Source organism: Mustela erminea, chromosome 13 (genome assembly GCF_009829155.1).
Source record: "Mustela erminea isolate mMusErm1 chromosome 13, mMusErm1.Pri, whole genome shotgun sequence".
In the NCBI taxonomy this organism is placed as follows: Eukaryota; Metazoa; Chordata; class Mammalia; order Carnivora; family Mustelidae; genus Mustela; species Mustela erminea.
Genome location: NC_045626.1, coordinates 87,103,722 through 87,119,179, shown reverse-complemented (window position 1 = coordinate 87,119,179; position 15,458 = coordinate 87,103,722). Strand labels below are relative to the sequence as shown.

General features: G+C 43.6%; 1 protein-coding gene across 3 annotated transcripts in view; it reads right to left on the bottom strand.

Moving 5' to 3' along the window:
• ZNF664 (zinc finger protein 664) overlaps window positions 1-15,458 on the bottom strand; it is a 44,426-nt gene that overhangs the window by 22,931 nt on the left and 6,037 nt on the right. Inside the window, exon 3 of one of the 3 annotated variants that reach the window (XM_032309810.1) lies at window positions 12,019-12,141. The exons of the other annotated variants lie outside the window; for them this stretch is intronic. The gene's annotated coding sequence lies outside the window, so the exon portion shown is untranslated. The remainder of the gene's footprint in view (window positions 1-12,018; window positions 12,142-15,458) is intronic. 3 annotated transcript variants of the gene reach the window in all.

Genomic DNA, 15,458 nt, shown 5'->3' with positions numbered 1-15,458 from the left:
AAGCTACCAAAATCCCATTTCCAACCATGTTATCTGTGCGAGGCCAGATGTCTTCAAGCTACTTCAACCAGAACAACAAACTCAAAGAGTCTCTGAATACAGAAGGAGATGCCTTCAACTTAAGGCTCATTATGAAGAACACTTGTGAAAATGTAAACATTGCCACTCCTCCCACTACATGTTTTTAGGGGGTTTCTTTTTTAAGACAATAGCTGTTTTTCATAAAAATGTCATCTGTGTTAACACATAATGTCTTTATCATTTTTAAATAAATTAGTTCAATATTTTTGAAAAATTTTGGTTTTCATTTCTATTTATGGCAAATGTCAATGCCTCTAAACCACATGAACAAAAAGCTCTTTGGGGTCCTCAGTAACACTTTTTTAAGTGTAAAAGGATCCAGAGACCAAAAGGGAGTTGAGATTCCACATTAAACATTTTTATTTTAAAGCCTGAAAGTACATGAACAAATGGTAAGAGGAACACTTGTGTTAGTAATTTCCATCATCAGCCATTGTTATTACTGAAGTAAGAAAAACGCCCCCCATGCTCCTCCACAATAATTCCAAAGTCAAGTTTTACACGAGAACTAAAAGATGAACACCACAGGAAATAACTCTCTACACAGAGAGGCGTTTTATGAAGGATTCAGAAATTAACCCATTAGGAAGCAATCCACTCATGTGTTCTTGTAAGACCTTGATTTCCAGGTCCAAGGCCGCAAAATTCTATCATGTTATTCCCCCTGGACATAATGGATGCCCCCGTTGTGGAGAGAGAGCATGGCACATATTCCCAGCTTGGTTAGGAACTCCTCCTCCTCACAATTATCAGGAAGTGCCAGAAATCAATTCCATCAGATATTAACTTGGCAGTGGTACAACTCCAAGGGAAGGGATAGCTCTGCTTAGCCTTTTTCTACAGGCTTTGGCACAAAAAATGTAAGCGGAAAGGCCATTTAGGTCCCTGGTGCCTGCATGCTGCCAAGTAACAGGACTAAGAGATTGTTTGTTCTGTTCAAGGCCAGAGATCTGGGCACACGACAGAAGCAGTACCTACCTCCTCGCTAATCTCTACTATACCTTCCAAAAATGCCGGTCTACAGTACACGTAACAGGCTAGAGGAAGACTTAGATGCTCAGGCCACACAGAGACCCCATCGGCTTCCTTTACCTAGCTGTCTGTCTTAGCATGACTCAGTTCCATCAGTCACTTAGAACTCATTGGTTGGACTGTGGAACGCCAAACCCATTCTATTCAGCTTTACCATCACCATCTGTCCTGGAATAGAACATGCCAGTGGCCTGGAAGACACCCGTTCTGGCTGCCCAGGGCAGGCTCACGGTCCCAACAAGCCCTTCGTACTTATACTTCATACTTACTCTAGGACCCCACTGTTCCAGATACTAGAGTTCTTTCTCCTCATTACAGTCCCTCTGCTTGGACCCTGGGCCACCTCAGCGGTAAGAGGTCACAAAGCCCCACTCTGTGAGATGCTAGCTCTCTTACCGGGAGGCTTCAGAAGGCCTCTGAAGACCAGTCCACCACCTTTCCCTGAGCACTCCAGAGCGGTCACTGAGGCCTCTGGCTGGCGTACTCCTCGCACTTCTTCACCTGCCCTAGCTGACAACACCCCAGAAGGCCCAACTGCCAGGCCACTTTTCTGAGACGTGCTTCTCACTCCAAGACGTGAACACAGGTTTCCTCACTTCCTGGGGTAACTTCAGCAACCAGAAGCTGGAGGGCGTCAAAGCTGAGAGAGTTTCACCTACAGTGGTCCAGGCGGTCACCCGGAACTGTCGGGTCTAAATCTCCTGTGTCCAAAGCCTTCCACATCAGAACGCGAGCCTCAGGGCATGTTCCAGGCTTCTATTCGCCCAAAGGCCTGTCCGGACACTCAGTATGGCATCCAGTCACTGGAGCACCAGGCACCTTTGAAAGCTGGAGTGACCTCAAAGCAGGACCCTCCCGTAGTCCATCAGTCTTTGGCCACTGGCTGCCACCCATGTAGTATCCTAGTAACATGCCTGACCAGTGTTCAAGGGCCCCTCTACCTGGCGCTCAAGTAGCAGCTAGCATCTCCTACATACACTACTGATAACCACTGACCTCTATGACTTATGGGATAATTCCCTGCAAAAACAATGGTAGCGTTTATGTCACTTCTGACGCCCTTCTGTTTCCTTGCCACCAGCTGACTAGAAGAGACTCCAATCCAATGTGACTCCTGAACATGAAGAGAATCCCGGACAATGGCCACTTCGGCCACTTACCCACTATCTCTTGAGGAGGCCACCTTGTCCCTACCCTTGGCCACTTTGCTACTTGGGGCCCCAAGTACATCAGCTCCTCCCTTCCTTTGCCCCCCTTCTGTCCTCACCCCTCATTTCTGCCCACACTTGACAAGCCCCACACGTCAAAAGTCTGAGGTTCCCTGACCTCTCCTTCATAAAATTCAAAGGCTAATGATGTGGGCTCTCTGTTTTAATGAGATACAGGGAAGACAATGTTTTCACTTTGTCCCCCAGACAACTGCTTTTCTTATGACTTGGCCTAATGACTCCTAATGGAGAAAAGGAAAAGACAAAAGAAGCCACGTGTGATTTTTCTTTAACTGGAAAGTACCACAAAGACTATAAAATTAGGTCCAGGGACGGGCAACAGTGTGTGTGGACAGAATGATGCCAGGTTTTTTTTTCTGAGAAGGGTAATTACATGTGTCATTAAGGCGATAAAGGAAGACACAGGTAGCATTCCCAGCTTTCTTTCACCCAAGTCCTCCCACAAAAATGGCCTATGGAATGACACAGCTGGGTGGAGGCCCTAGCTCTAGCCCTTGCTAGGCGATCATGTCTGATCTCAGACTGATCTGTAAAAATATGGATAATGATGTCTATTAACGCTTTGCTGTGATAATTAAAGAAGATGATAAATGTGAAAGTACCTATCAGAGTGCCCACAGCATAGCTGAGGCTAAATAAATACGAGTTTCCTTATCTCCCTCATTTTCATTAGCACATGACACATCCGTCCCTGCCAAGATCACCACCTCACAGGCCAGGGCTTCCTGAGGCTAGAGGGCCACCTCCCTGTAATTAGGGCTCCTCCTCTGTTCACAGTGGAATGCTGCTTTCTTACCTCCGTGCCTGTCTCCTGTACCTGCTGGTTTCTGCCCCGCAGCTTTTTTCTTGAACCTCCACTAATAGGACTATTTTAAAATGCATCTGACTTCAGTGACAGTGTGGACATACTACTTTTGACTTACAAGTGACTTCAGTGACAGTCCACAGTGTGGACATACTGCTTTCTTCCTGCTCTTCAACTCTGCACACAGAAACGCTGGAACAATGGGACAGAGGGTGGCCCGCTCCAGTGATGGCCTCTATGGGAATACCACATAGAAGGCACGTTTATCTTATCCATCTAGCTAATGTGTAACACATACATTAGGAATCATAATGGTTTGGTGGGTAGAACACTGGACTTGCAGGCAAGTCTGAAGCTTATATTCTTGAGGTGACACTAAATGGCATTCTGTCACAGGTCATCTGGCCTCATCAGCCTCAGTTTACTCACCGGTGAAGTGTTAAGCCATGCAGATGCTCCCTCTCACTGTCAAATCCCGGGGGTTACATGCCACCCTCAGGAAGGAGGAGCACTGATGGGGGCATCAAAAGAAAGTGCTATCGGGGCGCCTGGGTGGCTCAGTTGGTTGGGCGACTGCCTTCGGCTCAGGTCATGATCCTGGAGTCCTGGGATCGAGTCCCACATCAGACTCCCCGCTCAGCAGGGAGTCTGCTTCTCCCACTGACCTCTCTCCTCTCATGCTCGCTCGCACTCTCTCTCTCAAATAAATAAATAAAATCATTTAAAAAAAGAAAGTGCTATCTTTCCTGGACACAACGAGGACACCTACAGAGAGTCAAAGCACTCTAAGCCCTACGGAATGTAAGCAAATGGACTCCTGCCTGATTCATCTGCCTCTCCCTGCCCCTCTCCCTTTGGCTGTTTCTGTTGGATCTGGCTTCCTCAAGGGAGCAGTCTTTCACAGCTGAGCCCAGAGACAACTTTGGCTCTGAGTACAAGCAGAGCTGCCCAGGGGCAGGAAGCAAGCACAGAAAGCTCAAGTCAGACAAGCCCAAATTCTTGGTGACAATGACTCTCTTCATGAAACTTGCTTTCTCCCTGTACTATTGGAGTAGTAAGACCCAAAGGGACAAAATCCATGTCCAGGCCCTGGAGAGAAAGAAAGAGAGACTGGAAAGCTCAAGATACCCTCAGGTAAAGGCAAGGAAATGCCCGGGGGCCACACAGGGCTCAGCCTGGGCAACTAAAGGAAGGACAAAGACACACCGGACCCAGGAGGTTGCAACAGAAACAAAATGTGGGTTTCAGCAAGATCGCCTCAGTGACACCTGGATTGGAAGTGTCACTGTAGTGTGCCAATCAAAAAGTTAGGGATTTGGAATTCTGGCTATTTTCTTAAACATATATTTTTTTAATTGTGGTAAAAAAATGCATAACGAAAGGTACTACCTTAACCATTTTCAAGTGAACAATTCAGTAGTGTTAAGAATATTCACATTATCGTGAAACTGGTCTCAGGAACTTCATCTTACAAACTGGAACTCTGTCCCCCCAAACAATAATCTCCCCCTGCCAAGCCCTAGAAACCACTAGAGTCTACTTTCATTCTCCATGAACTGGACTATTTTAGAAATTTCGGATTTCTAGCCATTTTCATATCTGACTCCCAACTCATAAATTGTATCATTTGGCAAGCCAAAGTAACCTATACAGGGAAGATATATTTATAAAGAAGGCTCACTGAGGAAGCATAAAGTCAAGAGCAGCTGACATCTTGTAGTGAAAGAATCATACGAAGATAACAATAATCCTAAAATAGGATAAGATCTGGCAATCAGAAATCAGGATTCGCATGCACTGAAATTTCTCAATACCCCAAGCTCAAATAGGGACAGGGAATGGTTACAACAAACAATGTAGAACATCATGGTGTTCAGGCTTTTACTTGGTAGGACTGGCACTGATGGGTGATCAGTGTTACCTCTAGAAACATATGCTAGTAAAGACTAATATTAAATTTAGCCAGTGGTCTCAGCAATGGTTTGTTGTAACCATTCCCTGTCCCTATTTGAGCTTGGTATTGAGAAATTTCAGTGCATGCGAATCCTGATTTCTGATTGCCAGATCTTATCCTATTTTAGGATTATTGTTATCTTCGTATGATTCTTTCACTACAAGATGTCAGCTGCTCTTGACTTTATGCTTCCTCAGTGAGCCTTCTTTATAAATATGTCTTCCCTGTATAGGTTACTTTGGCTTGCCAAATGATACAATTTATGAGTTGGGAGTCAGATATGAAAATGGCTCAACAGACTTCTATGTTCTCCAGACAGAAATATGCACAGGACTGAACTAGAAATGCAAAACACGTAAACAATTCATTAGCTAGGCCTGTGACTCCGGTTCCTGATGCAGCATTTCATAGGCTAGGCTAGAGCCCATGGAGGACTCCTTTTCCCTTTATCAGTGGTAACCTTGAGCTTTAGGTCACAGTAAGTACTATCATGAATAGAAGAAACGGATAAGATACTAGACCTGTACCTTAAGTCTTACCACCCATAATAAAGAAGACTGGCGGAGGGTACCCCAGTCCAGCATAGGACAGAACTAAGCCAGAAAGAGATACAAAGAACACCTGTCACTCTATTAGGCTTCCACATAGGGCAGTCGCCTGCAAGTCCATCAAACACAGAGGGGGAAAGAGAGAAGAGGGCGAGCTAGGTGGGCCCTTCCATGTAGAAGTTGCCCCAGTCTTACACTCTGGCCATGTACAACCAACAAAGAGAAAAATACCACCCATCCCTGTGAGCTTAACATTTTAACTAGGCACAGTGACTAGGCCAACTGGAATAGAGGCCACTGAAGGGCCCTTACCTGACCAAATCAATTCTCCTTATGTGGCAGGGAATTAAGGTCAGGGTTAGGAGAAACCCAGAAGCTGAGAAGTTAGCCTTTATCGATAGGGGCTCTCCTTTCTTTTGCTTCCCAGCTGTGCATGGGAGTGATGTAAAAGCTTATGATGTGTATGAACCACAGAGACCCAGACTGCATGTTCCACTGGAATATTCTAGATTTCAGCAATGACCAAATAAAGATAAACAAACACCTACCCTTGTCTCCTCGAGTTGAAGAGGACGAAAAACCATTAAAAAATTATCACAAATTTGGGGCGCCTGGATGGCTCAGTGGGTTAAAGCCTCTGCCTTCGGCTCAGGCGTCCTCAGGATCCCAGAGTCCTGGAATCAAGCCCCGCATCGGGCTCTCTGCTCACTGGGGAGCCTGCTTTTCCTCCTCTCTCTCTCTCTCTCTCTCTCTGCCTGCCTCTCTGCCTACTTGTGATCTCTCTCTGTCAAATAAATAAATAAAATCTTTAAAAAAAAATTATCACAAATTCAAAGGCTCAAAAGGACACAAAGGAAAAAAACGCTTGGCTGGACAATGGCATTCAGAATCAAATTCGCACAATGACTTAAAACCGTAAGTCAAGGGTGAGAGGATTTTCAGAAAATCGTATTTAAGGAGAAGCCTATTGCTGTTCAGGCTTTGGGAAAAACACCAGAAACTTAAAAGAATAACAAACTCCACTTAAAAACAAGTGCTGCTATCTCAGTGAAGGAAGGAACAGTGGGGAGAGAAAAACAAGATGGCTTCAGGTTTCTGGTCTAGAGGCCTCCAAGACAGCAAAGGAAAACAGCATGGCAGAGAGAGACTATAATAATCACAGTTCGGGTGAAAAGAAGCAAGCCAGACCTCAGAGGAACAAAGAACTCAAATGGGACAAAGGTGTTTCTGCTGTGTTTAGAGATAAGGAAAGCGTCCAAGGTCTCGGAAATTCAACGCCAGATACAGGCAAGAGTTTCGGGACAACTAGGCGGCTTGAGGAGCTTCCTCCTTGTTGGGCCCAAAGGGCACATGCTTAGAAGAAACTCCAGAGAAAGCTCTGGTTTAGAGAAACTTGAGGGGGATTTTCCATCTGGGAAAAAATAGTGAAACAAGGAGAAAACTTACCATAGTGACAAGAGTCAAAACCCCCAAGACATTCCAGAAAAAGAGACAGAGGAGGGGCCGCAGTGGATGGCTGAAGGGCTTAGGATCCTCAAGGAAACCCAAGAAAAAAGTTCTATATTATTAAAAATTCAGGATCATAAAGTTTTTTGAAGAACTGGCTCAGAATACAAGTATCCCCACTTATATATGGGATTCATATAAATGTATGGGATTCGAGGTATATATGGTCAAAGAGAAAATGGGAAAACCTGAGAAACCCTTGAAAGAAGAATCCAAGTTATTAGTTCACTCCAAGCTATTACAGTTAGCCTCTGAAAGGAATTTATCCAAACTGAATTTTAGGTCCACAGATATTGGATCCTGGATGTAAGTGACTTGGATAGGCTGGAATCTGAGTGGGTCTACGATCAGTACTGGTTTTTCACCACTTGTCAGTAAGCCGAACATTGAAGGAGCACAGACTGGAGCCAGGCTGAGCAGGCTGGTACCCTGGCTTTACCACACATTAGCTCTGAGCCCTTCACCTAAGAGGTTAAGAATGCAATTAGCAGAGATAGTGAAGGCTGCTGACCTTGCAAGGTAATCTTCTGAGGTAGTTTAAGCATTAAATAAGTTAACGCATGACAAGGACAGAAATGAGTGCATGGAAATTTGTAAAGGCCCAATAAGGATCAGCTATCATTATCATGACTTTACTTGTTCCACCTACTACCTCCCTCTCTGTTAGACTCCGTAACTGCTGAGTAGTCTGGCTATAGATTTCAACACCTATTAATTTGCAATTTGTATTTTTTACTAACATATAATGTATTATTTGTTTCAGGGGTATAGGTCTGTGATTCATTAGCCTTACACAATTCATAGTGCCTATTTTTAAGTTTGGGGAACACCACTTTTCCTCGGGAAGTCTGATGACCTATTAAAGGCACTGATCAAACTGCTGCCATGTTGACATTCAGACCTAACATTTAGTTGTTTTAAATTTCATGCATCTGGGGATGCTGCTAAATTACTGTATGCCTACATAGCTTCCTGGATCCTTGGGGAAAAGGAAGTATATGCATGACATGAGGTTAGAATTACCCAACTTTTCTAACAGCTATCTGAAGTAGCTGTATTATTTTCAGCAGAAATCACTAACATGAGAAATAGAATCCTGCAGATCGCCCTGAGTGACCCTGCAATGTCAGAGTCTGAATAAAAGAGGAGGAAAATGGAAAAGTGAAAATGCTTCCAATATATTTAGCGATTTTAGTTTTTCTATGGAAACAAAGGGTTGACTTAGAATGAAGGCTATTAACAGGGCTTTGAAGGGCAGGAATACATTTGGAAGAATTTCAAATGGTTTTGATATTAGGCCAGGTTTTTTCTTCCTTACTGAACTACCCATGCCAATCATGGTGTCTATGAGCCTGCAAACCCTGCCAACAGGAATGGTCTCGGCTTTCAGGGAAGGCCCAGGCTGCAGTGGACCCCACGACCACTCCTCTTCACCTCTCCATTGCCTCTTAGACCAAGTTCAGACACCTGACCCAAGAGCTTAACAGTGGCTTATAACAATAAAAGCAACAACCACATCAGATTCCCAACCTCTTTCTCAGGAAGCTAAATTCTGAGAATGAGGTGATTAGCCATAAGGTACAGCTGAAAGGTCACGAAGTACACAGGAACCAGAGAGGTCACGAGGAAACAATCTCTCTGAGTCAGAGAAAAGACTGAGGGAGAAGGGAAAAGTAAGCCAGATGTAGCAAGAGGGAAAAGACAAAACAAAGAGAGCCACCTTGAGAGGTCCCACTGTCCACGGGAAAGACCATGGCTTGTCCCCGAGCCGCCAGAGCTCCTGAGGTTTTCAGTCCAGGTGCGTCCTTGCACCATGTTTTACAAAATGGTCTGAATGGATCTCTGTTCCTTGCAACAAAAAACAGCTAACTTGAAACAGGTACTTCAGCTCCCCTGAGGTTGGATCTTCCCCAGAGGGCAGTTGGGTGCCTCCAACAAACAAGATTCCTGGCCAGTCCACCCTGCCAGACGTGCCTAGACATTCCAGCAGAACAGGGGTGTCTCATCCCTTAGGTGCCCTCGGCAGCGGACAGTCCCTAGGGCTTATGAGCATCTCAAGGGCCTATGGAAATGCTGAGACCTGAAAAAAGTATTTATTGGATCCAAAATACGCGAAGAAAATTATAACATCAAAGTTAATAAATGTTTAAAGTCCTCTACTGGTCAAATGAAGCTTAACTCACAGTTCTGTAAAAGCTAATTTTGTGTGGGACCTGGGTGCAATTTTAATGTCTGCTACATGACATGGTAAAGGCTGCCAGAGAGAAGAGTGTGGAGGCCTTCTATGGTCTACAAACCAGTCCCACAGCAGCGGACATGTCTGGGCTTAAGTTGGGACCTACTCACCCTACCCCTTGTATATGCCTATGACTAAATATTATGCCCTACCACTCGAAACTCAGTACTCTGAACTTAGAAATCACCCTCCCTCCTGAATTTAAACATACTCTAATGCTTCTGATATCAGGAATCTATTTTCTTTCCTTAAAATTTTATAAAACTGAAGATAAGCCTCCTGTTAGTTTTTCCAAAAATGGAAAAATGTTATTCGTGATTGCAAATGGTCCTGCACATTTAAAGGATTCAACTTCTGACACTTTTCAGAATAATCAATCAAAAGTTGGTCACATGTATTGCCTCTCCTTATACAAGAGACCCCCTGAATGTCGCAAACAGACCTACAAACTCTCTCCCACTTAGATTCTCAATCTGTTCTCAAAACTATTTTCTAATAGGTGGCAGCATATAAGTTATACAAAATTTAAATCTTATACCTGTAAAAGCGAAAACCAAGTATGACTGTTTTTCTAGAGTAACTGTAACTGTTAACTGGCTGTGCCCAAAAAAGTCCCCATCTTCTCTCCGGAGTGCCTCTGGCCTGCCGCGCTAGGCCCAGGTCACTCTTCTCACTTCCACTGCTCAGACTAACCCACAATCATCTACACATTCTGTTTCCACTCCTGGGCACCCTCCTTTCCCTTTCTGCCCCACCCCACCTAAGGCTACACTACTTCTACATACAAAACTGCTCTCAAAATGGTGATCTCCTTGTTAGACCACTGGGCCACTCCTCACAATTCAGACTCCTGGTTCATCCAAGTCTCTTTGGTCCCCGATCCTGGCACTCATTCACCTCCCCTCAGGCCTTACTGAGGGCATGGACTGTTTCTTTCAGTCTGATGGGCTAAACACAAGTATCCTAGAAAGGTGTGCCCTGAATCAACCACCTGCTGGGCTCACTGAAGACCATTTCCATGATAATTCCACATTCTCTTGGACCAGTCCTGTCTTCTAGGGCCTGTATTTCCCACTGCCTAAGGAATATTTCCCTATCACCCCACAAAGAATTAAAAATGATTTGCCACCTTCCAAGTCCATATGAAAGGCAACGTCCTCCCTCAACAACTATCTCAGGCTAATAACCTTAAAGCCAGCTCTCTCCTATTCCCAATCCCTACACATCTTTCAACTTTGTCTTCCCTCTGCTTGATTTTCCTCCATTACTTAAATGCAATGCAAAGTCTCTTCTATCTTAAAGAAAACCAGTATTAATCCCACACCTTCTTTAGCTGTCACATACTCTTTCTCTCCCATTTCCCTATGGAAACATCTTAAAGACTTATTTTCCTGATTTCTACAACTTCACTTCCCATTCATTCCTCAACCCACCGCCACACCACTCAAGCTCCTCTTGGCCAAACTCAAGGGCATCTGTAAATCTTTACCTCACTGAACACCACCAACCACACTCATTTGGCTCCCTTCTGCCTCTGCCACATAACCCTTACACTCAGTCAGCCTGGAGAGGTCCTGCTCCTCCATAAATACTGGTATTCTCATGGGCTCCATCTCAGCTCTCCTGTGCTCCCGATTTATATTCACCCCAGTTTAACCATCTAGACCACTGGTACTCCACTGGGGCCATTCAAGAAAACCATTTTTAGGAGTATAGGTTTTAACCATTCATAATGCCTCCAGAGGGCACTCAAACACTTGCTCAGAAACGTTCATGGATATTTGCACAAAGGTATTAGAACCCAAAGTGAATCTCACAGTGGATAATGACTACCTCTAACGAGATGCCAAACATCATAAAGACTTGTACAACCTGCAGGTTCCCTGATTCTGTGAGCTGGAGGTTTATAACGAGGGTCTATTTCTGTCCCTAACATAGAGATGCAGTAATACTGAATATTGGTTAATTGGAAAACCTGACACATTTGCTAGCCGAAGCCAAGTAATATCAATCAGTGAAATATTCTTAAATCCTATCAACCTTAATCCTAACATGTTTGAAATGGACACCTAAAAATAATCTGAAAGCCAGAGAGACATAATGGAGTTTACTCACAGAAATAAAAGGGGTTCAGATTTTTTTATGAATTGTTTTATCATTTACCTAACAGGCAGAATTTATAATCTTTGGGACAGAGGTTTGCTCTGGCCATAACAAGGGCCGAAAACTCCATGACAATACCATGGTAGGCACTGCAAAATAAGATGTGGAAATAAGCTATGATTATTTTATGAACTTGCGGGTATAAAAAATAAATGAGCTCTAGAATAGCTTTACTGAATTTCCTAAAGCATATCAGGTGACGTGAGAGACACTGCAAATTCCAGAGTTAGAATAAAGGCTTAGAAATGCTTTAGTGAAATTGCAGTGCAAAACAATAAAAAAAATTACTGCTTTTTAAACTTTAAATGCTCTGACACAACTCCAAAATTAATTTCATTTTTTGAAAATCTCTTTTCCTCCAATTTCTGTACAAACTAAACTGACCATAGCCACTAGTTATCCACCTAGTTTCACCCGTTATCCCTTCATCATATCTCTGAGCCATTTAAAATGACTGTTCTCACCCATTCTGGGAACTTCCTCCTCAGCTGCCAGGATTCTGCACTCTCACGAGCTCCCTCTGTAGCCGCTGCCCGGCCAGCCCCCCAGGCTCAGGTACACAACAAGGCAAATCAGCTCCGCTGGCACTGCGACAGTGAACAGTGAACTCTCAGATTCTCTCTCCTGAGAATTTAGAACTGGGAAGTGGAAAGACTGAATCTGTGAACTGGCAGGGGTTACAGACTCAGGAGAGCCAAGGCAGAGAGAGCAGCTGCAGACTCCTGTCAACTTTCCAGAACTAGTGGGCTCCAGGCAAGAAACCACCTTGGATGCCATGGAGACCTCCTGAGAAATCCCCCTTCACTTAAGCCATTTCAAATGGGTTTTTTCAACCACCAAATGGTCTCTGATGAAGACATGCTCCTTCCACTCTAATAACTTCTTCTGTAGGCACATTCTCCACTACCTTTTCCCTCAATGTCCACAAGCTGCAGCTCTGCTTTGAGCTGCTTCTCGTTCTGCCCCACAGGTTCTCACCCACTCCCGTGGCTGCCGCACCAGCCACGCAGCAAGCACACTGTGAATGAGTCTCAGGTCTCCTGCCACACTTCCGCTGTAGACTAAATGCGTGCACCACCACCCCAAATTCATATACTGAAACCCAATACCCAATGTGATGGTATTAGAAGTGGGGCCTTTGAAAGGTGACTGGCTCATGAGGGTGGAGCCCTCATGAGATTGGTGCTCTTTTACAAGAGACCCTACTCCTTCTGCCACCAAGGACACAGGGAGAGGATGGTAACCTGTGAATGAGGAAGTGGGCCCTCAACCAGACACTGAATCTGCCAGACCTTGATCTTGGACTTCCCACTTCCAAAACTGCGAGGAACAAATGTGTGTTGTTGTATCTACCCAATCTGGGCTAGTTTTGTGATAGCAGCCTGAATGGACTAAGACAACTTCTAATGGTGAGGTGAGCACTTCCAGCTGCGTGTCTGCCCCTGTATGGGCTGCCTCCATGCGGAAAGGACCAGTTTGTCCACATCAACAGAGAGCACTCCAGTCAGTCATGTACTGACAACAAGAGCACTAACACTCTTCAGAGAAACCACCACCTGCTCAGACTGGCAGAGTCTAGTCCAAAAGACAATTACAATATTACCAAAAAAGTTAGGCTCGTGCAATCTTATATAACTCCATGTAACAGGCATCAACGGTCCAGTCTAACCCAGACACGTATTTCCTAATCTTAAACCACTTATAACTCTATAATTATACTCCAAAAAAATTTTACCACATAGAAACACTGATTTTAATCATCAACTTGTGCACAGTGCATCAAAGCATATAGATGCACATAAAATCCTCCTCAGCTAACTACACACCTGTCCTATAAGCCTTTTACACTCAGCATGTCCAAAACCCAATCTGTTATCTCTTCACCAAAGCCAACTATACTCTCAACTACAGGAAATGGGTCCACCAGCCCCTCAGCTGCCTGAGCCAGAAACCTGGTGATCGATCAGTCACCCTCCTCCCCCTCATGAAGGCCTGTCTACTTTATCTCCTCAGTGTCACCTGAATTTATTCTCCCTACCTATGCTGTCTCAGCTGTAATTCAGGCCACTGTCATCTTCTCCTATAAAAGCCTCCAGTCTTGCCTCCCTCTAATCCACTATCCACAATATAATCTTTCTAAAATGTAAAAGGGACTGCTATCACCCAACTTAAAGTTCTTCAAAGGGTCCCATTAACTTTCAGGGTAATTTCCACATTTATTCATGTGGTTTTTAAACTTTGAACAATGTTAGTTCCTACTTATCTCTCTCGGTTCGTCTCTCACCGCTGCCCACTCCAATTCTAGCTCCAGCCAAACCAAACATCTTCAAACTCCCCAGGTCTTAATTGCTACTTCGCCTTGACTCCTGTGCTCTCCTCCCCACACTCCTTTTACCTCCAGGCCTTTACACTAACTGTTCCCTTTGTTTACCTTCAGGGCCCACCTCAGATATCACTTCCTCTGGGAAGCAATCCCGCACTTTCACCCCTACACTCAAATTTGGATTATGTGCGAGGTCTTTCCATGTGTTCCCAGAGCCCTTACGTGTCCTGTAATGCACCTCTTCTATCACACTTACTTGGATTTGTCCACTAAAGCACATGTTCCTCCACATCCACACCTCCTACTGCAGGTCCACAATAACACTTGGTAAGGAATTGAACCCACGTGCCCTGATGATAACCTCGCCTACACTGCATGTTCCCAGGTACCCTGAGCTCCACTCTGCAGGCTTTGCACTGTAGCCATACTCTCGATGCTTCTGCCTGTGGTCCAGCTGGCTAAGCCCTCCTCATCCTGAAAGACTCAGGAAAATACAACTTGCTCCATGACCAAATCTGTGCATTCGAAACACTGGAGTTAGCAAGAAAAGAAATCCCACGGCCCATGTTCAAGCTTCTGCATTTATTCTACAGACAGAATATTTGAAAATGAGAACTACTTTTATTGTGCATATTGCTAGAACCAATTTTCCTCCAAATACTGAAAGCAGCAAAATTCATTCAAATTTATTCCAAATGCATCACTCAAAAATGTTCAAATACTAGTTTTTAGAGTACATTTTAGAGTATGCTTTAACATATGATAGGGCTTGCCTATTTCTAAAAGCGCACATACCTATTAACCACACAACTAACCTATGTCCTATATATACTTTTAAAAGTAAATATTCCAATATAAATGTTAATACATATAATTTTAGAAAATATAAAAAAGGTTTAAATCACAATGCCGTATCACCCAAAGTCCATAATTTTTAAGATTTTCATCTAATTTCTTCTAGACACTTCTCCATCATAGGTTTTTGTGGAGGGTTACTGGGATCTTTGATCAAGAGTTTGAATCATGTCACATATGCCATTTTGTATTCTGATTTTCTCCCACTTAACACTGTCATAAGCATTTTAATACATTTTCTTCATAAACATTTAACAACTATATATTATCCAGTGGACATACCATAATTTAATCATTCTCCAAAAGCACCCTAAAAAATAACTCTAGGATATACATTTTTTGTTCTCTCTATATTTAAAAATATGCCTTTGATCAGTTCCTAGATCAGTTGCTACATCAAGGAATATGAATACTTTTCAAGGCTCTTGATACACATGGCCAATGTAACCAAACAGTATGACATTTTCCCCACATCCTCCTCAGTATGGTAATTTTTTAGTCTAAATGTAGGCCTTTATTAAATTGATAAGTAAGAATCTGTAACATCTCAATCACAAAAGTAAATACTCATTGTAAAAAAACTGAAACTCAAAAATATGTGAAATAAAAAAATCAGTCTCTCTTGTTTTTCCCTAAGTCACAATTAAATATTTTCCATGTATCTTTCTAGACTTTTTCTATTTTTATTCAGAACATACACACAAGAATATCTGGGGTTTTTTTATC